The sequence below is a fragment of the Sceloporus occidentalis genome, unplaced genomic scaffold (genome assembly GCF_023333645.1).
Source record: "Sceloporus occidentalis isolate IW3139 unplaced genomic scaffold, rSceOcc1.0.p SCAF_8, whole genome shotgun sequence".
NCBI lineage: Eukaryota > Metazoa > Chordata > Lepidosauria > Squamata > Phrynosomatidae > Sceloporus > Sceloporus occidentalis.
In genome coordinates this window covers 43312044-43338166 of record NW_028316988.1, presented here as the reverse complement: position 1 = coordinate 43338166, position 26123 = coordinate 43312044, and the positions used below count along the sequence as shown (strand labels likewise).

At 43.8% G+C, this 26123-nt stretch overlaps 1 protein-coding gene across 1 annotated transcript in view; it reads right to left on the bottom strand.

Annotated features, from left to right (window-relative positions):
* LOC149308784 (short transient receptor potential channel 5) overlaps nucleotides 1–25724 on the bottom strand; it is a 112159-nt gene extending 86435 nt beyond the window's left edge. The window contains exon 1 of the mRNA XM_089536461.1: nucleotides 25393–25724. The gene's annotated coding sequence lies outside the window, so the exon portion shown is untranslated. The remainder of the gene's footprint in view (nucleotides 1–25392) is intronic.
* Between the last annotated feature and the right edge of the window lie 399 nt (nucleotides 25725–26123).

Sequence of the window (26123 nt, the reverse complement as noted above, 5' to 3'; positions counted from 1 at the left end):
GGGCATCGCCAACTATTTTTAACTACATCCTGCCCAAGTATCTGTCACCGGCGCTGGCGTGAAAGGTATTTCAACCAAATGACAGCCCTTGTTTGCTGAGGCTGGACAACCCGGGCCTTCCCTCCCTCCTTACCTTTTGTTCACACAAAATTGCACAAAAGGCTCACCCAGGTGTCACAATTTGGTTATTTTTTCCCTGCAACTGACATGTTGAAGCCATAATAATAAAGACGTCAAGCTTCTGTAAAAGGCCAAAAAGGCATTTGTTACACTTGCCATGGAAAGAGTGGTAAGATTCATCCAGAAGGTTCTGCAAACCTTCCCTTAGAAAACGCTGCAATAGGTTGGAATCAGAGTCACCTCAAAGCAGAAACAACTTGAAGGCACCAACCACCCCATGGCACAGCCGCCAACAACAGCCCCATAGCATACCCTCAACTGAAATTTTAGGTTGTTGCAATGCTAGATATTTGGGGACTGAAGAAATTTTTATTGGGGATCCGGATTATTATGAAGGAGGGAGGAATGGCCTCATTTTGGCCTCTGTTTAGCTGCAGCCCTCGATGGTCCCTTGGTTTTGTATGAAAGAGAGAGGAGAGGGTCAAATTGACCATTGGACTGCCTATAGTACAAAGCAGTCTACATAAGCTCCAGCAACACACAATCCTATGTAGATGGATTCACAAACATACACACTTTACAAGGGATCGCTCTTGTCCCAAGAGTCCTTTATCTTCCTCTGAGAACTGGAGAAGAGGCCCAAACCCTGAAACTCAATGCCAAGTCCTGTGATCTTGGGTTTGAATCCCCCTCAGTCATGCAAAGCCATTGGGTGATCTTGGGTAAGTTGCAATCTCTCAGCCTCAGAGGACGGCAATGGCAAGCACGCTCCGGTCACATTTTGCCAAGAAGACCCCGTGATAGCTTTGCCATAGGGTCATTCTCAAGGAATCCACTGATTCCTTCCCTCTTGTCTCCAAGCGCAAAAGAGATCTGGTGCCAACCGCTCACATTTGTCTCAGAGCCACTCGGCTGTTATATTCGCCCAGGAAAGAGCTGAATAACAAAAGGGGAAATGTAGTTTAAAAATCAATTATTTAAAGTGGCTTTTCTTTCGTGGTGAATTCAATCAGGAATTTAAGTCAGCTCCACTGGGAGGCTCTTGAAAGGCAGGGCACAAATCCTTTCAATAAATAAGTCACCTGGAGTTAGATCAATGCCTTTGCCCACAGTGACCTTCCCTCTGCGCACTTTGGCAATGGACATGTTGCACACGGTTAACAAGGCCAGTGTCCCGTCCGTGTAAATAAGGCGTTTGCCGTTTGTTCTCTTAAACCCCGCAAGAATTGGCAAGCTCCCCGCTCTCTCAAAACCCTCCGCTTCCAAATCTCTACACCTGTTAATTTGCTAATTCTGTTTTCAATTAGTCAAGGAGCTTCTGTGTTCTTAATTATGCTAACGAAGGAGCGCCTCGTTTAAAATACTAAAGTTTCAAATGCATTCGGCAGACTTTAAAAGCTTGGGGTCTTTTTTGGATTTAGTGCATGCTCATTATTATTATTAACATTATTATTATGAGAGCCGGCATGATGGTTTGCATTTTGGGCCAGGACTCTGGAGACCAGGATTCGATTCCATAAAAGCCATTGGGTGTCCTTGGCCATGCCACACTCTCTCAGCCTCAGAGGAAGGCAATGGCAAACCTCCTCTGAATAAATCCTGCCGAGAAAACCCCATGATGGGGTCACCTTAAGTCAGAAATGACTTGACGGAACACAACAACAACAACTGTTTATTATTATCCGCTTCTCCTTTTAAAACCTGTTTAAATCCCTTTTGGTGATGTGAAATCCAAAGGGCTATTTGACACATTATGAAATCCACTAATCTGCTATGAAGGAAAGATACATCTCCCCATTGCTGACAGATCAACAATGGTCACCCCTGGAAAAACTGTGCTTTTTATTGGCCAGTTGTAACAAATATGTAACTTTGAGAATGACTAATGCTTGCTTTCTCCTAATGCTTGCATGCAAACACCAAAGGTGATGTTTGCAACATATGCGTATAATAGCTGTTTCTAATTACAATGAAATGATGGCTGTTATCAAATCCCTGTGCATACGAGAAAGTTTGCATAGTGGTTAAGGTGCAAACAGGGCTGCTGCTGTTCCAGGCAGATGCCTATAGAAAGACAAGGGCAAAGGAGAGGTGTCACTAGGGGGGTGCGGGGGGTACGGACTGCCCCAAGTGACACCCCAGAAGAGGGGTGACACACAGTGGGGCCGTCTTCCCACTATGGGTTGAGTTAAGCACTAAGTATGCACTGCCTGGCTTGCCCATTGATAAGTCAACCCAGTTTTGGGGGGTCATTTTTTTACTCAAATTTCTTGATTTATACATGGGTATATACAATATCTCTTACTCTGGATCTTCTCACTTGCTCTGGGGTCATAATACAGGCCCCATAGAGAAAGAGAAGAGGAGAGAAAGAGAGTGCAGAAGAGATAAGAAAAAGAAAGTAAGGGAAGAGAAATGTCGTAAAGGGATAGTTAAAGAAAGAAAGAAAGAAAGAAAGGATTGGAAAGTTGAGGGGGAGGAAAGAAAGGAAAGAAGGAAGGAAGGTATAGAATTTGATCAAAAATAATCTATAAAAATGGTTAATAATAATAATAATAACATTTATTATTAAGATTTAGCAAGGAGATGAACTATTATAATAATAGGGTTCAATAAGATTTAACACTGAGATTATTATTATTATTATTATTATTATTGACTGTTTATGGGTGTATTTTAGGTTGTAATCCCACCTCGATCCAACTGGGAGAGGTGGGAAATATAAATGAACTTATTATTATTATTATTATTACTATTACTATTGGGTGCCCAGCCATGGGATTGTTGCTGGGCACCTTGGTCTGACTTCAGAAGCATATGACCCGCCGGATAAAAACAGAGCCTTTGCTATCGGCAACTGGGTGAGCCTCCCCAATAAACCTGATGCCAAAATGCCATAACAATCCTCCAGGATTTCCACAAACGCCTTTTCCTCATTCCGCTGGCTACTTGTTTGCTCTGATGTCTTTCCCTGAGAAACGTATGCCAGAAACAAGCTTCCCATTCATCATCGTGGTGATTTATTGCATATCAAAGAAATAACAAGCATTGAACTTGGCGTGGATAAATGTGGCTAATTGCTTAATTAACCTAAACAAACTTCTGGGGAGAGAGCAAGCAATGAAAAGTCTTGTTCTTTGCACAGTTTTGGTCTGTGTTCTTTCCTATCTATGTCTATAAGGTCTATAAGGCATATCTTTGAAGCTACATATAGGATGGTTGTTGGCATTGTTGCTATGGGTGGTGCCATCTATCTTGATCTAGAGATTGTCCCTGGCTTACTGTCCAGGTTAATGGTTTTGCATTTGTTTTGAAATGCAGGTACCCACATAGCCATACCCTCTAGAGAGCATCTAAAATGCAGGCAGTTTAGGGATGCCAGATCTCAGGACTTGGTCTTGAGTCTCCAATTTTCAGAGGTCATCTCCAGACAGGAGTCAAGGGTCCAAATTCTTCAGTTTTGCTGGGCTCAGATCTAGAGAAGATGGAAGAGCTGTGTGCAAACCTCCAGCTCACCTAACAGAGTAACAGCATGCAATACTCTGCCATGCTTAATTGATTTGATGCTGCAAAGGATTCTCCTGTGGGGTTTATATACAGTACTTACTTTGTCACCTTAATCCTTCCCTCTGAGTCATTGTGGTGCCAGTCCACTTTGTTCTGCATCCAATGTCTAGCTAGAACAATGTAGGCCAGATTGAGTATGCCTTATCTCCTTGTATAACTTTATTGTATTGCCAATTGATGATGAGCTAGTTTTAATATTAATTGTTATTCTATTTTACCAATGTGTTTTATGTGTATTTTAGTGACCTGTAATCCTGCCTCAATCCATATGGGAGAGGTGGGAAAATATAAATAAACTATATCATCATCATCATCATCATCATCATCATCCTCATCATCATCATCAAATAGTGGCTTCTGAGGAAATCTACCATCCATAGCAGGTATGGTGTTGCAGCTAAACACAGAGGAAACAAAGATGAAGGGGATGGCAGATGATACAATTGTACCTGCTAGCAAAAACGTCTCCAGACTTAATTCCACTACATCAAGGATGGGCAAAGCGTATTGTTGTTGTTGTCATGGGGCTATACAGACGTGTGGCTAAAAGCTGCCCATCTTTGCCCTTGGTTGGTGCTGCGGCAGCCGCACGATGCGGCACTGATGCGCTCCCTAAAAAGAACTGCCTAGAGCGACTTCTTTTTAGGGGCATCATCAAGGCGTTCATGTGCCACGATGATGCACTTTCCAGTGAGCACCGTTTGGGCGCTCTGACGTCTGTGCATCATCATAGTGCGCCCCGCGTGGATGGGGCTGCACCAAGATGGCACACGGGTGCTGATAGTAGGGATGCCCAGCCCTATCTAGCCCTAATTTCAGGCCCAGGCCAGCACAAAGAGTCCGACTGTACCAGCCCATAGTTTGGTGCTCAGCCTGGCGAAGATAAGACTGAAGGGTGACATGATTTATGTCTTTAAAAATCTCTCACAGAGATGAGGGTCCCAGAAGGTAGGACCAGGTCTAAGGGCTTGAAGGTACAGGACAGTAGATTTTGATTGAACATTAGAAGGAACCTCTTGATGGTATAAATGATTTCCCAATGGAAGCAATTGCCTAGCAAGGTGATGGGGTCTCCTTCTCTGAATGTCTTCCAAGGGATGCAGGACAGGTCCCTGCTTGGGATGTTCTAGCTGGAGATCCTGCATTGAGCAGCAGGTTGGATTTGGTGGCCCATGAAGCCCCTTCCAACTCTACGATGCTCTGAATCAAGGATCACAAAGGGATCGCAATGTCATGGCAATGCTATGTAGGCAGCAAGAGCTGGAGAGCGGGAGCTGGTGACGAAGGAACCATTTCTGCACCGAGTGCCAAAATAATTGCCATGCTTTCACAATAAGCGGTTTGTCATTTGAGCGCTCCCCTCTTAGGAATACAAATAAGGCAAAAGGAGTTTGCTTTATGGGAACAAGAGTGGCCTTAATCTGGGTCATAGATCTTGGAAGAAAACAGAGGCAAACCTGGGGGCTGAAAATGCTGGAGAGATTGCGTGAGAGAGAGGAGAGAGAAAGAGAGAGAAGTATCTCCTCATCTCCTCAGCAAGATCAGGGCATAGACTTCTCATGACTGAAGAAGCACTGCCAAAGCATTCGTCGAGGTTGTGTGCACTTGGAATTAAGCATGCAGGCAAAGCCAGGTGGGAAGAAATTGTTGCAGTGAATGTGAAATTAAGCATGGAGGGAGGTGAGGCAACACTGAGCAATTTCTTTGCAGGATAAATGCCTGCCATGGCATCCTAGATCATGCTTGCAGAGCAGAGAGCTCTGCTCCATGGGGCTGCTCTTGTCACTGCTGGCACAATAGCAATAGCATTTACATTCCTATACCACTTCATAGTGAACTCAGCACTCCCTAGGCGGTTTACAATCTGTATGCCAATTGCCCCCAACAAACTGGGTATTCATTTCACCGACTACAAAAGGATGGGAGGCAGAGTCAACCTTGGACCCCTGGGACCAAACCCACAACGTTGTGGCTCCCATACCTGCATTTAACCAGTGTGCCAACAGGGCTCCGTACAAACCCCTTGGCTGCTTAGTGACCAAGGAAAGTAGAGGAGAAGAATCTATGTAGAATCTCAATACGATGTCATCCTGAGGGCAGAGCAAGCTTATTTTCTGCTGCTCCAAAGACTAGGACACGGAGTAGTGGATTCAAGCTGTAGGAAAAAGATTCCACCTCAAAATTAGGAAGAACATCTTGATGGAAAGAGCTGTTCAAGAGTGGAATACACTGCCTTGGAGTGTGGTGGGGTCTCCTTCTTCAGAGGTTTTTAAACAGAAAGTGGATGCTTATGTCAGGAGTGCTTTGGTTGCATCTTCCTGCATGGCAGAAAGGGCTTGGACTAGTTGGCCCTTAGGGTCTCTTCCAACCCTACGATTCTATGTCTGTTTGCTCTTTCCTAGTTGATCAATTTTGTTAACAGTTGGATATACATGGACCAGAAGACCAGAAGCCTGAAGCTGCAAAAGTTATCTACTAGATGGCCCATGCATGAACCATAAGCCACCCGATGCCAGCTTGGCCAGCTATGATTCTGGGTCTAAGGGAGAAGGAGCTGGTTTTATCTGACTGCTGGCTGCTGGGTTTGAAATCAATCCATTTCCCAAACTCTGCTAATTACGAGTCATCACACATTTAGCAAGGGACTCTGTTCAATAAAACATTTCAAGCTAATTTGACTTTGCGTCTTTTCCTCCCCCTCCCTTCTCCAGCTTCTTTTCCCTCTTTTTAATGATGCTCATAAAATGTACCGCAAGATGAATGCAGAGTCTTTTCATCCGTCCAAACTACAAAGAGGCTAAACTGTTTAATTGCGCCAGATTGGGTTCCATTTTCTCGAAAGGCTGAGGGGAAACTGCATTAAAATCCAAATAGTTACCCTTCCAAATTTGATTTTGTGCTGATTGCTAATGGAAGCGGAGCTGAGCCTCTCAGGTCCAATTCTGCCCAGTTAATTCTACTGAGTTTTAGAGAGGCTCCCGTGGATATTTATGGGGTACTTGCAAGTTTACCTAGAGAGGAGGGGAAGAAGAAGTATTCCTCTGGATGCTATGATATTCAAATCCCTTCAAAGCTTATATTCCTATGATATTTTGAACCACTGACCGATACCATCCATCTCTGGTCTCCTAGGGCCTCTCACCAAAAACATGCAAGGATAGAAAGAGGAAGAAGTACCAGGAGAAATCCAGGTGTAGCTTTTTAGTTGTTATGATGTCTCTTAATAGAATGACAGAGTTGGAAGAGACCCCCAAGGGGCATCCAGTCCAACCAATTGCCATGCAGGAATACACAAGCCAACCGCTACCTGGGACAGATGGCCACCCACCAAAGCCACCAAAGGAGAAGACTCCATCACTATCCAAGGCAGCATCTTCCAACATCAAACATCTCTTACTGACAGGAAGATCCTCCTAATACTTAGGAGGAATCTCTTTTCCTGGAGCTCACATCCATTGCTCCATTGTCTCCTATTCTCTGGAGCAGCAGAAAACAAGCTTGCTAGTGCCATGCAGGAACACACAATCAAAGCACCCCAAAAAGATGGCCACCCAACCTGTGCTTTAATACCTCCAAAGAAGGAGACTCCATCACAATCTCTGAAAGAGTGTGTTCCACCATCAAACATCTCTTACTGTCAAGAAGTTCTTCCTAGTATTTAGGTGGAATCTCTTTTCCTGTAGCTTGCATCCATTGGGTCCTGTTCTCTGGAGCAGCAGAAAACAAGCTTGCTCCCTTCTCAATATGGCATCCCTTCAAATATTTAAACCTGGCTCTCATATCACCTCTTAACCTTCTCTTTTCTGAGCTAAACATACCCAGCTCCCTAAGTCGCTCCTCATAGGACTTGGTTTCCAAACTTAACCTTCTCTTCTCTGGGCATGCTCCAGATTGTCCATCTTAAACTGTGGTGCCCAGAATTGGACACAGGATTATTCCAGGTGTGGCCTGACCAAAGTAGAATAAAGTGGCACTATTATTTCCCTTGATCTAGACATTGTACTCCTTTTTGATGAAGCCTAGAATTGCATTGGGTTTTTTAGCCACTGTATCACATCAAGTCCTTTCAGACTCACAGTAACTCTAATGCGAACTTATCATGGGTTTTTCTTGGCAAGATTCATTCAGAGAGGAGTTGCATTACATTCCTTGAAGCTGAGAGTGTGTGACTTGCTAAAGACCACCTGGCAGATTTCCTTGGCTGAGTGATGATTCGAACCTTGGTCTCCCAGACTCCTAGTTCATTGTTCAAATGACTACACCACACTGGCTCTTCGGTTGTAGTTTATTCCTACTCCCATTTGGGCCAAGTTGAGTCAGTGCGTTTTAAATACTAGCCTCTGGCTTTTTAAAAAAGTTCTCAGCATATATATATATATATATAGAGAGAGAGAGAGAGAGAGAGAGAAAATATTCTGCTTGAAATAGCTTCTTGTTTCATTTGTTGCTTTGTAGTGGTATTTGTTGCATTGGCTTTTATCAGGGTGCTTTCAAGTTTTTGCATGCTAAATCTATAATAGGAAAAGTGGCACAGATATTAAAATACACAGAAATAAAGGAGAGCTTGCCTCCATGGCCTCTCAATCTCTCCTCCAACTTAACTAATGCTTCATTTCGCCAACATTTTGCAAATGAAAACCGGGAAACTGTGTGGCTGAGTAACATCAGAGTGTGGCAGAGATGGCAAAGGGTATCCATGAGGAAGAACACAGAAGCTAGGAGAGGCTGCTGCATTTGAAAACAATGGGTGAGTACGCATTGCATACATTATTATCACCTATCTCTCTATGGCTGGAGCATGTTCTGACGTGATGCATTTGGACCAAGCTCCTACATCAGGACTTCATAATGAAGATGTCTTAGATGTAGAGTTACGCAGGCTCGCATCCTGTTGGGGCAATGGCATGCGTAAGTTTCTTTGAGCATGCATATGCCTCCTTCCACATTACATGAAAGGTAAGTGAATGTTGATTTATGATAGGAAGGAAGCCATTTTCAACTAACAACCAAGTCGACCAAATTTTGCTGCTCCAAGAAAACTGCAGACAAGATATTGCAGAAAAAGAAATCCCCATGAAATTGCCCTTGCTTGGACTTTTGGCTGATTTTACAAATGGGGTTTAAACCTGGCACAATGCATCACTTGGATTTATTGATAGGCAATTTTTTCGTAACACCATCCCATCACACACACCCCCCCTAAATACCTTCCCCAAACAGATATAATCTCTTACCATAAAGACATACACCTTTTGGCATTTTCTATATCTTTCCATGGATAACTTTTCTGTTGTCCAACCTCTGAATTTCCCATGAAATGAGATTAAAACTTCACCAGCCAGCGGTAGTTAGAGGCTCTCATATCAGGATGGCTCATGAAACTGTCCTGGGTTTGCATAGGCATTAAAGGAGTTGTCCATAGTGCTGCACAGATTTGGAGAATATTGTTCAGCACACTGGATAGTTCTTTTAAAACGTTGGTGCAAACCTCTTTTGGACATCTTCTCTGAAGGTGCCAGCCACAGATGCCAGCAAAACATCAGGAATAAACTCTTCTAGAACATGGAAACATAGCCCGAAAAACCCACAAAGAAACTATAGATGCTGGCCATGAAAGCCTTCAAGTTCACACTCTTTTAGACAGCTGTCAGATAGTCCTCATGGAAGACAAAACACCATGGAAGACACCATTCAGTGCGGAGATAAGAAAAGAAGGGACAAAGGAGCCCTGGTGTACACACCAAGCATCTTACTACCAGTTATTCCAACCCACAAACACAACGCACTTTGCCAATGTGGACTCACACCACACCAGAGCTTGGGGATGTTGCCTTTGGACTACAAGACTCAGAATCCCCCAGCTAGCGTAACTAATGCTAGGTGGGAGTATCAGCATCATCAGTCCTACTCATAACTGAGTAGGAATGGCTAAATTAATGAAATGGCCCAAGTAGCCAGGCATTAAACTGCTTGGGCAATTCCATTAATCAATTTCCCCTTAGATTAATCAGTTTACCCTCAGATGAATTAATTTATTTCCTCAATTAGCAGCTTATTCTGTGGCCACAAAGGTCCCTGGGACAGATTGGAAGCATTAAAAACAAATAAAGACGACCCGGTGTTTCGTAATGAAAACTAATACAAAGCAATCACAAACAAATGAACACCACCCAATAATACAGAGTCGGATCAAGCCGCTGAAGGTATCTTTAAAAGAAAAGATCTTCCACAAATGTTGTTTGGAGACCCAGGAGGCATGCTGAGACTCTCTAGGGAGAGAGTATGAGGAAAGAGTAGGAGCTAGTGTTGAAAAGACCCTATGGAGATGCAATTGAATTACTCATTCTTTCTGGAAGGGGATCTCTGTTCTGTTTTGTGCATGGAAACAGGCAGTACAAGCAGAGGCTTTCAGCAGATGTGATGTCGAAGGATTTCATGGCCAGCATCCATAGTGTTTTGTGGGTTTTTCAGGCTATGTGGCCATGGAAGAGTTTATTCCTGACGTTGCGCCGGCATCTATGGCTGGCATCTTCACTTCCATGCCATCATTCTCTGAAGATGCCAGGCACAGATGCAGGTGAAACGTCAGGAATAAACTCTTCCAGAACATGGCCACAGAACCCGAAAAACCCACAAAACATTATGGTTTCAGCCAGAGTTCGGAAAAGTGGCTTTTGTATTAGTATGCACATAATCCCCCAGTCAGTCTGATCAATTACTTTGGAGTTTATTTGGACTAGAGTGACCAGAATCCCCTACCCAGCATGGCCACAGTCATTTTTCCGTGTGCTCCATCAGTTTATGCAACTAGAAAGGGCATGTAACTTATTTTGCAGGGGACATTCTCACCAGCTGACCTTCAAATCTGCTGACCAGTCTGGTTTCAGCCACATCCGCTTTGTCTCTATTCCTCCTGGTTCCCAGTCATGCAACAGCTTGCTAGATGACATTCTTGGGGAAGAAGGATGGGGTTAACTCTCCCCATAAGGAATATTCTTCCAACTGCTAAAAGCATCCATGTACGATGCCATCCGCCATGCGCCAGCCAATCACCGAATTAGCCTTAGACAATTACTTAATTGCTTAATCACATCTGGTGGAACCTAATTGCTCTTGATTTCATCATTACGGGACACAGGCACGCTCTCTGGGAGTTTGCTCTTCAGACCCTACAGAACAACGACTCCTTCCATATTATTCTAACCGTCATGATCACCGCTTTTATCCTAAGAGGGTTCTGGGTCTATTTTTAGAGCCTGACTTTTGGATGTCTTTGCTAAAATCTTCCCCTTCCTAAAAAGAGGGATGCTTTACCATCCAGGTTGACCAGAACCCGAATCTGATGGGTCAATCCCAACTAGAGCAGAGATCCAGCATGACAAACATAATGGTTTGAGTGTTGGACTACAACTCTGGAGACCAGGGTTCAATTCCCGACTTGAACATGAAACCCACTGGATACCCTTGGGCAAGTCACACTCTATCAGCCTCAGTGGAAGGCAATGGCAAACCTCCTCTGAACAGACATTTTATATCTGGAGGGAATCTGAGAGTTCTGTTGTTGTGATATGGCTATGGATTCTCCCATTTCATACCAGCAGATCCAACTCTCTACCTATCATTACCAGCCAGACTTAAGAGACCTTTTGGGCAATGTTCTTGTGCAATGGTTTCCGTTGGCATCACAAGGCTTGCACAAGCCTGAAGCAGATTTCAATCTTGCACAGTTTCCCAAGAAAGTATGCAAAGGGATCTTGCAGCACCTTTGAAACTAACTGAAAGGGAAGAGCAATTGGTGTCATGAACCTTCGTAGACTTGAGCCTACTTCCTCAGGTGCATGGTTTTTAAAGAAACATCTGAGCATCTTTTAAGAAAACCATCTGAGGAAGTAGGCTCAAGTCTAGCAAAGCCCATGCTGCCAACTTCTTTCTTTCAGTTAGTCTCAAAGGTGCTGCAAGATCCCTTTTGCACACTGATTTTCCAGACTCTGATGGCTATGTTTGCAATATTTCCAAGAAAGTGCAACTGCTTGTGCAATGGCATTTACGCCGGCGTAAGAGGATTTTGCATCCTTCAGTTTCTGAAGCCTATTCTACCACTTTGTGATAAACAGGAAGGATCTGAGCGTTGCCAAAGATGACTAATAAACACCCAGGAGGAACCAACAACCTGCTACATACACAGCATCCATCTCGCCCTGCTATTGCATGGAGAGAAGTGTTTCCCTGTCTGACACTATGGAGCTGGTACACAAGCGCAAGTCCAAAACCTTTGGTCTCCTATGTATACATTTCATCTGCAAGGATGTTTGTATTGTTCCATCAGATCCCTGTTTTACCTTGGCTGCAAAACTGTGAATGGGTCCGTTCTGCTTTCTCCCCCTTGTTCCTCTGTTAATTTAATCCCAAAGACAACCGCTTTGCCATATTGTGAAAACATGTCTTTGGCTCGCTTCCTTTAAACAGATAATTAATTGCAGTTTCTGAATTACTATCAACATTTCTTTTTGTAAAAATCACTACCCACTTATGCTTTGAAAAGAAATAAAAGCTAGATCTGGACTGTGATCTTTTCATATGAACTTATTTCGCTGCGCCTTGGAACTTAACGCATGGTCAGCGGAAAGGGATCTTTTATTGGATGATTCTCCATTTATCTGGAGAAATGTTATCTTTATGAAATGTAATTTTTACGAAAGATAACATTTCCCTACCTATGACTGAATGGATAAGAGGTTTTAACAACACTTGCAACATTCAGAAGTGAGACAGACATACTCCACAATATTTAGATATTTGGGCCTCATTCCCACTTACAAATAAATCGGTGTGCGATCTGAATTGATGGATCGATTCGACAGCGGAGCATGGTTCACACTACATTTGCCCCAATCGCATTGTTTCCCTCTAAAATAACCCACTTGTGGTTCACATTCACGAATGAATCAGTTCAAAATGGACCCACTCCAGCCGGCCGAAGGGCAAATTTAAATCAATTCCGATCCGCATCTGGTTCGCACCTGTGTGGAATGGATTTATCCAAAAACACATGGAAAACATCAGTATCAAAAAGATGTGGGTTAAATGGGTCTAGCGCATGGCCCCCCTTTCCACTATGATTCGCTTCAGTGATTCGGTTCAAGTGGGAACCAGGGTCATTTGAATCGGTTCAAACCAATTTGTGATCCGGTTTAAAAGGTAGTGGGAATCAGGCCTTGGTTTGCTTTTCTTGAAATGTATGAGTAATGATTTTTCCTTTTGTCTTCCTATTCCTTATTATTATGTCAGGATACCATAAGAAACTGAGATCCCCTTAAAGTGGTCCCCTGCATTTCATCTCCAGGGAATACTTCAAAAGGAAGTTCAAGGCAGAATATCTATGAAATGCAGCATTTCTGGGTTAGTATGTCTGCGGAGTTGAAAATAAAATGTGCCAGACTCCATTTTCATTCACCTTTAGAGGCACTGGTTTGTTGGTTTGTTTTTTGAAATCCATACTGGATTACAGTAAACAGTCTTTTAAAATGAGATGCCGTGCTTTAGCATTAACTCTACCTTGTTGACAGTTTTATGTGGATTAATTAAAGGTGTCGCTTTCTCCAAAACGTATCATCATTTGGACTTGTCTTTTGATTGATGCATGCATCTAGCTGGAGTAGGGACTTGGAAAATGCATCCCTTCCATCCGTTAATACTTAGGGAAATGCGATCTTCATCCTGGCAGAAATATATAAGGATGTCTCGCCCAATAAAGCCAAAAGCTGGACTTTGTCCTGGAAATTAATTTTCTAATGTATGGATGCCGTTTATAGTCCTAGAACAGTGGAAGATATTCCTACTGTTGAATCATTTTTCTTTCTTTCCTAGTTTATGTTTAAGTTTAAGGTTGCATATATCATACTCGGCCCTCCATATCCACTAATTCTACATCCAGAGATGCAACTATCCATGGCTTGAAAATACATATTTTTAACAATTCCATAAAAGCAAACCTTGATTTTGCCATTTTATATATGGGGCACCATTTTACAGTGACATTAGAGCTAGCATGGGGAAGTGGTTTGAACATACTCCATTAAGACTCTACAGGTTAGGGTTTCGTTCTCCAACTGGTCATGGAAACCCATTGGGTGAGTCACACCTTCTCAGCCCCAGAAAATCCCACTATATTCGCCTTAGGGTCACCATAAGTTGGAAACGAAGACACACAACAGTACCAAGAACAACGAGACAAGCATCCATGGATTTTGCTATCCATGGCGGGTCCTGGAGCCAAATGGATACCAAGAGCTCACTGTACCATAGATGTATGGTTTGTGGATTGCAATACATTAACTCACTGCAAGTATTTTTCAAATACATGCTATACAGGGATTTGCAGGTCATAACCAGTACTTTAAAGTGTGCCCAGAAATGGACTGGTTGCTGATAAAATCCATGTAGCTAGAAGCGACTGTCTTCTCTATGACAGCCATTATTACATACCTATCTACCTCCAACTGCTGCCTGAAGATGGTTGCCCTTAGGGCTTCATTTGTATTATTGGAAAAGGGCACATTGGCAGAGGGAACTCAGGAAAATGAAGAACCTTCTCCTTCTTTCAGGAAAGATCAAGCTAGAAATGGATTGACTTTGTACTCAAGCCTAACTGAACTTGCTTGGAGTACAGTTCTGGGCATTATAGTTCAAGAGGGATATCAACAAGCTGGAACGTGTCCAGAGAAGGATGACTAAGACGATGAAAGGTCTGGAAACTGAACCCTTTCTGGACTGACGAAAGGAGCTGGATATGTTTAGCCCAGGGAGGAAAAGATTTAAGCATGATATGACAGCCATTTTCAAGCATCCGAAGGGCTCTTCAGTTATAGTTTAAGAGGGATATCAGCAAGCTGGAATGTGTCCAGCTTCTTTGTAACTATAGATTAAAGCCATTAGTAAACTTTTGTTTTGGACTTCAAGCTACTTGTGTTGTTTTTGGAGTCAGTCTCAGTCCTTAGGGAAGCAGAGTCAGACAAAGGCACATTTCTGCTGCTGATTTTAAAGCTAGAGCAGATTGGCTTTGGCATTTTTGATGTGTAACATATTAGTTTCCTTAGCAAAGGCTGAACCCTTAGGAAAACTTAAACTATCCTATAGTTACTAGCTTCTTCCGCAGGGGCTCTTTGGGGGCATTAAGTTTCCTCCATCAGTAGAGGATCTTCTAGATGCACACAAACCTCACAATCTAATGGCTTGCTGTGGTTGTTGGTGTGATTTTTGTTTTTGCATGCGCACAGAAAAAACAGATCAGAAAAAAATGAAATAAAATATTTAAAACGACTCTTAAAAGGAAAAAAGAGATAAACCGATTCTATAAAACGGGCTAAAATACTAGTGGAGTTAATTAGAAGGCATTAATTAAAACGGCTCCAGAAGCGTATCGCATCAGCGGGAGGAATTAAACTTCCCTTCCTCTCTAGGGCTAGTTTAACATATTTAGCAGCCGGATACATCACAAAGCAATCTACTTCTGTCAAGAGGAATGCAGTTTGGTTTAAAAGAGCATCGCCTCCAGTGCGCCAACAAGGAAGCCAAGGTACAGCATTTAAAAACCTGACTATAATGGACACTCAGAAGAGAGCAGGACGCCAGGGCCAAGTATTTTTGTGTAACCGCCGATTACATTGCTTTCGAAACGTGACCCCACTACACCCGTGTTACTCCAAAAAGTACGCTGTTAACAGCTAACTGCATTACTTTAATCCATCGCTTTCCATCTCTGCGATCTCTGACCCCGCATTACTTTTCTTTTGAGGTAGCTCAGCTCAACCGGATTTGACGGACACTTTGCAGATCATATCGCTCCAAGCGCCTTGTCTCTGAACAATGCTTCCTTCCCCCTGCTCTCTCCCTCTCCCTTTGTAGCCAAAAAATGATTTACATGTTTGTTTACTTGGAGCTACATTCATCTGAGTCATTCAACACTCTCTCTCCCGCTAACAGATTACAATGCATTTTGAAGTGGCGTATCTGCAAGAGAATATTGTGGCGCTCTGAATATTTCAGTCTGCATCCTAAACTCTTGGCTCTATCTCCCTGCTGTCTCTCTCTCTGTCTCTCTCTGCCTTACATTATCAATAAACACTGTATGAAAAGGGGCAAAATGAAGATGCTGGAGTAGGAGTACCTAAGAGGAGGGTTAGGAGATGCTCGGCATCAGCATCCACCTCCTGCTTGCTGGCTGCTAGGTCTCTTGCAACCAATGCTGAATTGGGGCAGCATTGGCTGGTGACTGTTATGTTAGCAGAGTGATGGATTTGTTCTAGGGCAGCGGTCCCCAACCTGTGGGTCGTGACCCCTTTGGGGGTCATAGAATCATAGAGTTTGAAGAGACCGCAAGGGCCATCCAGTCCAACTCCATTCTGCCATGCAGGAACTCTCAATCAAAGCATCCCTGAAAGATGGCCATCCAGCCTCTACTTAAAGACCTCCAAAGAAGGAGACTCTGCTACACTCCAAGGAAGGAGTGTGTTCCTCTGTCAAACAGCCCTTACTCTCAGGAAGTTCCTCCTAATGTTGAGGTGGAGTCTCTTTTCCTGGAACTTGCATCCATTGCTCCATTGGGTCCTCTTCTCTGGAGCAGCAAAAAGCAAGCTTGCTCCCTCCTCAATATGACATGCCTTCAAGTATTTAAACAGGGCTCTCATATCATCTCTTTACCTTCTCTTCTCCAGGCTCCTTTCGAAGTGGTCACCTAAGACCGTCAGAAAACACATATTTCCAATGGCCTTAAGAACCGAGACACTGCAATTTTATGGTTGGGGGTCACCACAACATGAGGAACTATATTAAAGGGTCACGGCATCAGGAAGGTTGAGCACCACTGTTCTAAGGTTCTAAATAACATGATCTAAGGTGCTGAAATCCAAGTTCCACACCTTGGAGAGCTCCTTAGAGTTATTTTGTTGTGCTGAACCTGCTCCTTTCCAAAGGCGCTATCTAAGGTGCTGAAGTCTTCCCCCCAAAATAAGCACCATGGCTTGCTCTTTTAAAGTACTAAAACAGTGGTTCTCGACCTTCTTATGCCGCGGCCCTAGATAGCGATACCTCTTATCATTTATTCATTTTTGTTTACCTCTTTAATCCCTTTTTTGAGCAGGGAGTGGAAGGCTTTCCAAACGGTGTGGAATAAAACCGATGTCAAACATGCTAGAAAAGCAGATTTTAAAATGATTCTCTCTCTCTCTCTCTTTTGAAAAAGCCAATGTTCTTTCCTTTGTTTTGTTTTTTAAAGCCAATTTGAAAATGAGTATTAAAGACCAAAGGCCATGCAGGATAATGTAGACTTAGCCAGCTGGGAGAAGCTCATCAAGGTTGGAGCCAGCCTGATTTCCCTTGAGAGACATTTCTGCAGCAGAGGTGATGCTACGGAGAAATCCTTTTCTCTGACCCCATCGCTGGGTGCTTTTCTAGCAGACTGAGAAATCTCTCCTAAGGCTTAGTTATAGGCAGCAAGCGATGAGCATTAAAACATGCAGGTATTATAGTCTCTCCCCCCCCCCCCCCACTCCTTTCCCTTTGATCCCATCTCCAAAAACTTCTTTGAATTCAGCCCTCAGACCAAAACAGGTTCTCCAGTCTTGATCAAACCAATCCCATAAATCCCCTTCTTATGCTCTTAAGCATGATGCCACACTCAAAGAACAAAGAATGCAGGTTAGTGATGCTTTGCCTTGGAAGAGGTCATGCGCGGAAGCAGAGAGAGGCATTTTCAGCTCCCCTCAACCCTGAATGGGATGCATGGCACCATTCTTGGGAACCAGAAGTGATGTTGTACTCACTTCTGGACAATATCGGGGGCCATGTTCAATGGTACTGAGCCCCCATAATCCGAAATAGCATTTCAAAGCAAAATTGTGGTCCCTAAAGTCATTCAGTTGTTCATCTTTATTACGGTCATAGATCAGCACAGCCTAAAGTCATTTTTGGTCATTTTAGAGGGAACTGGTTGGGGGAGAAGGTCTGGAGATGAGGGCCACACAAGGTCCATCTGGACGCATGCAACCAAAGGTCCATGTAATTCCCAACTCAACTTGGCTCTCAGGAATCTGAATACACAGCCCAGAATCCCAACTGGAGTAGACCCATTGAATCAGTTCTTGGATGATGAGTCAACATATAAGTAAATCCAATGGATGGTGTAGGTCTACCCTAAAGGGAAGGAACAATAGGATTCAGGCCATGCTCTTAGATTTTTTCAACCAAGTGTGGGCAAAGTGTCTCCCATATGGGCCCTGGAGCAATTTTGTGGCCCATAAACGTGGCAAAATGTTCCTCTACTCCCAAGAGGACATTTGGGGCAGAAAATATATTTGCAGAGGAATGCTATGGGAGGGTTTCGCACTTCATGGTCTACTGCCCTTCCACAATTGCCCATCCCTATGTTAAACCATTGGGGAGTCTAGTGTTGCCATGTTTAAAGCAGACCCTGCAAGACTGACCAGCGTACCCCTATCACGCAACAACAAGAGAAACTGAAATGGTTACAAGATCAAATTCAGCTTGCTTTAGGAGGGGAAAACCTCAGGTGGGGATTAGGATACTTTCATCGCTGCTTTAGTTTCTCCTGTGCAAACATAACAAGCTATTTGCAACTTCTGTGCCTGCACTCATTGTTATTTTTAGTCAACTTTGCTGGAGAAGAGTTGCTAGCACTTGAGGATCTCATTCAAGATGTGAAATGAAGCTGTCAGTAAAATGGATGTGGAATGAGACACAAATGTATTGACAGTTGGAGAGAGAGAGAGAACTAGCAGTCTTGGGAATCTGTCAATATCCCTTTGAGAGCCGTTTGAAAAATCATAGAAGGTCGCTAAAGGATTAGAAAGAGTGCATTTACAGGTTTTTATGAGACCTCTCAATTGATATGGACTGAATGACCAGCACTGAGATATAGCATGATAGAGCTGGAAAGGACCCTAAGGGTCATCTACTCCTATCCCCAGTTATGATATCTACAGTTAAAGCACCTGCAAAAGATGGCCATCCAACTTCCATTCAGAATCACAGAATTACAGAGTTGGAAGGAACCCCAAGTTCTTGAAGTTGGCACCCCAACTCCAAATTGTTACCCACAACAAATTCATTGAATCAATGGGATTTACCTAAGAGTTGGTAGGTCAACTGACTCAGTTGTTTTACTCTTCTTGGACTTATTAATTTCATGTTAGTTGCATCCTAGTAAGGTTAATGGATGGGGCCGAAAGCTTGCCTTACAAATGGTGTTGTATGTATGACAGGTAGCTATGTAATTTCAGTTTTAAAATGTCCAAAGAGATTTGGAGATCCCTTGGCCATCTCTGTCAAGAAATCCCTAGGACAGGATTGCTATGAGTCAGAGTCAACTTGAAGAAACATAACAACAACAAGAACAGTGTGCAGATTTGACCTAAAACCAGCAAATGGCAAAAGAGAAGAAAGCCCCAACAAAGAGGATGCATTTCAGATCCCAGCCTTATCCCAAACTTCAGCATTCTCAAGTTGTAGCCAAATATACCCCTCCAAAAAGCAGCAATGCTTTGCAAGAGGGCATTTGCCATTGTTGCAATGCAGATGTTTGCACCCTTTTCTTCAAGGGCAGTTGGATGGAGAGAGGGAGAGTCTTATCTCTCTTTTTGCATGCTGTGTTTTGGAGACGCTGGAGATACTTCCCCAGGTTTGCAAAGATGGATCTGCCGCCTTGCAAAGCCCAATCCTGGCTCCAATCTGGGTCGGCAGGAGCAGTGCGAGACGCTTGTCCATTTGGTGCTCAGCTTCCCTTGCAAAAGGTTTAGAGTGATGCTCACCATGGCAACAACTTTGCCGACCCCCTGGGCTAAAGACACAACTGTGTCTTCGGAGCCAACGTCAGATTCTCGGAACCAAATTGCCAGGACTTCTGTGAATCTTCAGAGACTCTGCGCACTGAATCGATCACAATTGCTGGATACATTACCCTAATTTGGAGCCTTTCTTGCCACCGTTGGGAAGCAAACCAGCACCTGCCCCCTTTCATTGTGGGCAAATGCGTGCGCGGCATCATCTCTGAGATGATGCGGCCTGTGTTGCTCCGAACATTTACTGATCCATGCATGGGGTTGCAAAACAAAACACGAAAGGTGAGCGGAAATGGGAGCATGAAGTCTGTGGCTGCATCAACAGACCCATCATGCACTGACTCTCCTATAGAGGTGGATTTATTGTTTGCCAGAAAGACTCGAGAGGGAAACCACGAGCTGCTTTTACCTGCTACTTAAACACTCAAGAGAAACTCAATGTGAATATTCAGAGAGAGAACAAATGAGGATGCATCTCTTTCTTCCTTCCCCACAGCCTTTTTATTCATTATAACAAAGACAGGTATCAAAGCCCTTGTAGAGTCTCAGATTTAGTCGGTGTTTTTTTCTTCTTCCAAAGGATGGGATTTCTGTTGATTTTCTTTGAAGCTTCACATGGAAAGAAATCAGCCTCTTTTCAACAGAGTTGGAATGGAAAGAGCCCCAAAGATCATGAAGTCTGACTTCTGCACCATTGCAGGTATCCACAGCAATAGGATCTCCGACAGGTAACTATCTAATTTCTAACATTTCCAAAGAGATTTGGAGATCCTTTGGCCACCTCTGGGACAAGAAAGCAGCTTCTTTCACCTCATCGTCTTTACAATGCCAAAACTTTCCACTCCGTCTTTGTTTCCAATTGACTGGATGAAATAAGGCATGTTTAAAATTTTACCAGGCACAGCATGGAATTGAATTCTCCGCCGCTAGACCCAACAAAAAGATTTTCAGATACAATGAAACTCGACATCAATGATGGAAATAGCCAGAGGTGCACAACAAAAAGGAGTTCAGATCAATATTGCCCTTTCGCTTCAGCCCTGAAGGACCAAAGGAACCTTCTTCTGCGTGGTTTTAGGTGATCCAAAAAGCATACCAAAATGCAATGGGAGCAAGTGGCTAAAATATCTTTAAGCTTCAGCATCACTAACAACAACAGCAACAACAACAACTGAGATGCTCCCAGACTGGAAATGCAATGGTTAAAGCCACAGTATAATTGAAGCAAACAGAGATGAAGGCCATTTTGCAGTCTTGAAATGTGTGCGTTTTAAAACACCAATGGAACTAGTCAAGGGCCAAGCAGATGATAATAAGAAGAATAAGAATAACAACAACAACCATGGGAAGAGGAGAATTATGTCCGATGTGGCCCAAAAGGCTCCCCAGTGACATCATGTCTACCTTTTTGCAACCCAAAGGCTGTTTATGTGTCCAAGTGGGTGCACATCTCTAAGTCGCCCTCTCTCCCCATCACTCTTTCTGGCATTCCCAAAACAGAAACCCATGTCATTGCAAAAAAAAAATCAAAACCAAGAAAGAAAGAAAGAAAGAAAGAAAGAAAGAAGAAAGAAATCCCTCTCCCCCCAAACCTCCTTTCTCAGTCATCAGAGGAGTATGTGTGTTTATGCTGGCATTTTATGCTAAGAATCAAAAACATGCGTGCACAGCCACTGTGACGAAATCCATGCAGCCTCAAACAAAAATCGGAGTGCACAGCCAAGTCAAATTAAACAATTGTCATTTAGATTTAAGATCCATTCCTTCCCCTACTACACAAACATACACATGCACACGGCTCCAGAAATAAAACCTAGATGAATCAGCACCTGTGCACGTTTTGCACAGCCCTTGTGAGATGCTTGTGAGATCCCTGGTTGCCCAGACTCTGGTGAGTGCTTTGGGAATGAAGTTAGAGACTTCACTTCTGTACCTCTTCCTTCGTGGCATGATTCAAAGAGAAAGGAGAGAACAAAAGCGGATGTATCTAAAAATGAGCAACCTCTCCCTCTTACTCTGATATGACAGATATAGGAATTTACAATTCTTTGGGGGCAAACGGTGAGATCAGGGGTGTCGCTATGCTAGAAATCTGGGGACTGAAGGAAAAATTCATGGGAACAGAAGCACCATTTTTATTGAGGAGGTTTTGCCCTCCCAAATTTGGTCCCCAGATTGGGCAAAATCTCCCAAATAAAGAATCCTGCCTCCCCAGCGACATTTTCCTTCAATCCCCAAATTTCTACCAGTGCAGTAACTTAAAACATCAGTTCATCATCTAGAAATACAGTTTAGGTATCCAAAGATGAAGCAAAGTGGCCAAAGGAATTCAGGCAGAGCAAAGAGAGGAGCTCCAGATGTGTAAAAGATTTTCGACATCTCCCTCTCTGCAATGCTAAAAATTTGGATCTGAAAGAAAAATTAATTCTGTTCTCTCCAACTGACATTGTCCTTCAGTTCCCAACTATCTAGCATTGCAATAGCTTGCAGTTAAGCATTTAGACAGACATATCCAGGAGTAGCCATGCTGGCCACATAGCAAAGTCCAATAACCTCCAAAACCAACTGAACAGTGATGCCTTTATTAGACCAAAATGCCCAATATAGCTTGCAACATGTATATTGGTACATTTGGGTTGCTCCAATAAAAGCATCACTGTTGGGTGGGTTTTGGATGTTATTGGATTTAGAACGACAGTTGAGACATCCAAAGAAAAAAGGACAGGCAAACTCTCCCCAGAAGCCAAGATGAATAAACCAAGGCCATTATGCTTTGGCCATATCTGGAGAAGACATGATTCCCTGGAAAAGACAATAATGGAAAGGTAGAAGGCAGGAGGAGAAATGGAAGACCACCTTCCAGATGGATAGACTCAGTCAAGGAAACCAAGGCTGAGTCTTCTAGACCTGAACGGATCTTTTAAGGATAGGGGGACTTGGAGGTCTCTCATGCCATAGGTCATATATGAATAAGGAATCAAGTAAAGAAAACACCTCATGCCCCATCCACATCTTACAAGTTTTAAGAAAATAAACTCTTTAAGGTGTATATGAGGTGGACAACAGAGAATGGGTTCAGGGTTTTTCTGTCCCAATGACCCTCCATGGCCCCCCTGGACTGATGTGGCCAGATGTCTTGAGTTTGGGGGGAAATAAAGGTTCTGCTTTTGAACGTTAAACACTGCAGATGGATTCAGTGGCACATTTAAAAGAAGAACTGCATCTCTCGGAGATTTTCAAGAGGGAAAAATCACCTTGTCTTTCTTGCTCTCCTTTTGGTGCCAGAACAAATGGTGGTCTTGGGTTTTTCAGGAGGCTAAAGGCCACAAAAAACAACTTTTGGTGGGCCATATGTGGCCTCAAGTCCACCTTTTGCCCATCCCTGGTGCATACTTCTGAAGTCACACATTGTGGAATAGCTCTTCCTCCAAAGGTGGAAGGAGCAAACAGAAGACATTGCCTTTGGGTGACATTCAAGCCCTGTGGCAATGGGATCCTTTGAGCGGTAGTGCAGTGTAGTGGTCAGACCACTGGTCTGGCACTTGGGAGATCCAGCTTCAAACCCCCAAAGCCTCAAACCTCCCTGAGCGACCATGCTTCAGTCACACTGTCTCAGCCTGTGCTGCTTCACAGGGGTGCTATGGGGAGATAAGTGACAAGGAAGAAAACCATGTGCACCAATCTGAGCTTGGGAGAGGGAAACGTTAATATCATGTGCAAAGAAACAAGATGAAGTCATTGCAGTATCTGGAATTAATAGTCCTCCATCCCAACCCTTAATATGAGTTAGTCTGAAATCCTTTAACCTAACCCTGGTACATTTATATTCCCAAAACCCTAGCCTTCTAGCCTCATCACTTCACCTGTATGTTGAGCATAGCTGCTCTGGGGCAGTTTCAGGCAGAGAATTTTGCCCTTCCACCCTTTTGTTGTTGTGCACTTTCGAGTCAACTCCAACTCATGGCAAAGCTATCATAGGGTTTTCTTGGCAGGTTTCTTCGGGGGGGGGGGGGTGCCATTGCCATCCTCTGAGGCTGAGAGAGTGTGACATGCCCAAGGTCACCCAGTGGGTTTCCATGGCCAAGGCAAGATCCGAACCCTGGCCTCCCAGTGTCCTAGTCCAGCACCCAAACCGTTCCAACAGGACCAATCTATTCAAAGGGAACAAACCCCATTGAGTTCAGCACAGCTTATTCCTTGAAAAGGATGCAATGGGTTGTTTATATGGTTTCAGGCTTAACATCAAATCACCTTAAATTGCAAAGGAGTGATGGACTCCTGCGTGTAAATCAGAAACATAAGGTTTAATCCAGGAAGACCTGAGTTTGCAAGACCTGAGCAGGGCTATTACTAGCATAAAGTTGCCAGATGTCTGCTTGACAGCACACAACAACAACAACGACAACAACAGGCTGGATTGAGCCTTGCTCCATTTTCAAAGACCTTTGGAAGCAGCCTGCCTTGGAAGCTGTGGGACTCTCCTTCGCAGGAAGTTTTTGCTTTGCTTCATTGTTTTGAATTGGATTGAGATCAAATTTCAAATCAATCTTGCATTGTCCCTGTTTCTGTAATCACATTCACGCATTGATCTCTCTTCATATTTAACTTCCACATTGTTCATCCTTCTAGATAGAAGAGCTTTTCGTCAGTTACTTCTCCCTCTATTACATACTTGGTATCACTTTCTTTAATCTTTAATTGAATCCAAAAGCATTGTATGTATATGTATGTATGTTTGTGCATATCTCTGTCTATCTATCTAGCTAGCTAGCTATGTCCAAAGTAATAATATTATTTTATTGTCTCTTTTGCATAATGTATAATGATGACATTTTAAATCAAGGTTAAATCCTTCAATCTTTAATTGAATCCAAAAGCATTGTATGTGTATGTATATGTATGTATGTATATATGTGTGTGTACGCACACACACACACACACACACACATATATTCAAAGTAATCATATTATTTTCTAGACTCTCCTTTGCACAGTATAACAAAGACATTTTAAACCAGGGTTAAATCTTTGACCTATTTGTTAGATCACAAAGGTTTTTGAACAGAGATTCAATCAATCAATTTTATCTATAGTCTTCGACCAAAGTATGAGCAGAGATTAGCAAGCCACATCTTTTCTTATTTGGGAGCTGCCTTGGGTTTATTTGGGAGCCCCTTGGGGTCTCTTCCAACTCTATGATTCTATGATGTTATTCTAAGAGGAGGAGGAGGAGGAGGAGGAGGAGGAGGAGGAGGAGGAGGAGGAATCCTACATGGAAGGAGGTTGGACTAGATGACCCTTGGGGTCTCTCCCAACTCTATGATTCTATTCTAAGAGGAAAAGGGATCCTGCATGGCAAGAGGGTTGGATTAGATGACCCTTGGGGTGTCTCCCAATGCTATGATTCTATTTTAAGAAAAGGAGGAGGAATCCTACATGGCAAGGGGTTGGATTGGATGATCCTTAGGTCTCTTCCAACTCCATGATTCTGTGATACTATGATTCTATTCTAAGAAGAAGAGGAGGAGGAGGAAGAAGAGGAAGAATCCTATATGGCCAGAGGGTTGGACTGGAAGACCCTTGGGGGTCCCCTGTAGTCTGATGGGGGGGATTGAGAAAAAGAAGACTAGCCTTTCCCTTCTCTCTTTGCAAATCCCCCACAACCTCCAACACCACCACCCAAGACCCAGGTGAGCAAAGGGACCCAGGTTTCTGGAGACCATTCCCCAAATGCTCATGCACCAAAACAAGGGTCCCCAGGCTCTGGGCTAGAGGAGCAGAGCCGGGTTCAGGTGCCCATGCCCAGATGCCCAGGGCTGCTCAGACGCCTGGCTCCTGTGTTGGGACTCACCTGAGCAAAGGGACAGCAGCCTGGGAGCATTACATGCTGCGCTGGAGCCTCTTCCTCCTCAGGGTCCCTCTTTGCAGAAACGCAGCAGGAGAAGCGCAGCAGGAGGCTGTCCAGCAGAAGAAGGATAATCCAAGGCTGGGAGCCATGGGAGGAAGAAGAGGGGGCCAGAAGAGGTGGGTGGGGAGGATGGAGAGGCCAGTCCCTGGAGGGGATGATGGAGAGGCCAGTCTTCTTCCATGCGCAGCTCTCTCACCGCCTCCCTTCAGGCATCTTTTTTTCCATAAACCCGGCAGATCCGAGGTACAGAGAGAAGGAGGGAGGAAAGAAAGAAAAGGAGAAAAAAGGAAAGAAGAGAGGAAGGGGGGATGAGAGAAAGAGGCAGTCGTTCTGGATTGGCTGCACTCCCAACCACCTCCTCTCTTTTCCTTTTTCCTCCTCTCTCCCTCCCTCCCTCCCTTCTTCTTCTTCTCCTCTGATGCTGATGCTGTTGCTCCTGCCTTTGGGATGTTGGATGCCCTGCAAAGAGGACCAGAGGGAGGAAGGGATGCTCTCCTCCTTCCTTCTCTGGACCCACCAAGAGGAGTGGATAGAGGGATGCCCACCCAAAGGATGGTGGAGCTGAGGTTTAGAGGAGAAGGGGACCAGGGTAGAGATGAAGGAGGCAGAGGTGCCACTAGGAGGGTGCTGGGGGTGTGGAGTGCACCAGGTGGCAGCCCTGCTCCCCAGAAGAA